The sequence below is a fragment of the Prionailurus viverrinus genome, unplaced genomic scaffold (genome assembly GCF_022837055.1).
Source record: "Prionailurus viverrinus isolate Anna unplaced genomic scaffold, UM_Priviv_1.0 scaffold_66, whole genome shotgun sequence".
Classification (NCBI taxonomy): domain Eukaryota; kingdom Metazoa; phylum Chordata; class Mammalia; order Carnivora; family Felidae; genus Prionailurus; species Prionailurus viverrinus.
In genome coordinates, this window is record NW_025927628.1 from 514,312 (window position 1) to 515,568 (window position 1,257).

Below are 1,257 nucleotides of genomic sequence, written 5' to 3' on the forward strand. Positions count from 1 at the left end.
AATGGGTAGTGCTCCTGGTCGACCCGGGCCTCCACGCCCGGGGCTCTATCTTTCCATGGCGCATCAGGGCTGAAGCCTCTCCCTATCAGTGACAGAAACGGGCCAGTGTTTCCCACACAGAGTCCAGACCTTGGGGTCTCAGCTAAGAAACTTACGGGGAAGGATGGAGAAGAGGGAGACACAGAATTCCAAGCAGCCCTACCAGGGAATATACTACAAGCCTAAAATCCCAAGGAGACATATGCCTGAATCCTGAAAAGCCAACAACCCTTCCTCTCCACTCCGGTACTCCCGGGTCAGGACCGAGGGATGCGAGACCCAGAATCCCAAACACCTGATACGAGCCCCGGCCTCCAAGCCCTGAGTCATTACGATGGCTCACCGTGGCTGCAGCCTGAGAGAAGGCGGTCACCCTGTACCTGAGAGAAAGGGGTCACAGAACCCAAAACAGCCTCCAGACATTGGGGGCTCAGCTCAGAAACTCCCCAGAATGTTCCGAGGGATTGGAGACATAGAATGGGAAGTGCCCGGCTTGCCACGGGCCCCCAGGCCCGGGGCTGCTCACCCCGGTCCCCCACGCCCGGGGCTCCTCGCTATGGCTCACTATGCCTGAAGCCGTTCCTGTACCTGAGAGAAGGGGTCACACAAACACAAAGACCCTCCAGGCCCTGGGTTCCCTGCTCAGAATCTCCCCGGGAAGGATGCGAGACCCAGAATTCCAAACACCTGGTATGAGCCCGGGACACCAGGCCCTGAGTCTTTACGATGGCTCACCATGGCTGGAGCCTAAGAGAAGGCGGTCACACTGTACCTGAGAGAAAGGGGACACAGAATCCGAAACAGCCTCCAGACACTGGGGTCTCAGCTCAAAAACTCCCCGGAAAGTTCCGAGGGTATGGAGACACAGAATGGGAAGTGCCCCGCTCGACCCGGGGCATCCAGGCCCGGGGCTGCTCGCCCCGGGGCCTCCAGGCCCGGGGCCTCCAGGCCCGGGGCTGCTCGCCCCGGGCCTCCAGGCCCGGGGCCTCCAGGCCGGGGCCTCCCGGCCCGGGGCTGCTCGCCCCGGGCCTCCACGCCCGGGGCTGCTCGCCCCGGGCCTCCACGCCCGGGGCTGCTCGCCCGGGGCCTCCACGCCCGGGGCTGCTCGCCCCGGGCCTCCACGCCCGGGGCTGCTCGCCCCGGGCCTCCACGCCCGGGGCTGCTCGCCCCGGGCCTCCACGCCCGGGGCTGCTCGCCCCGGGCCTCCACGCCCGGGGC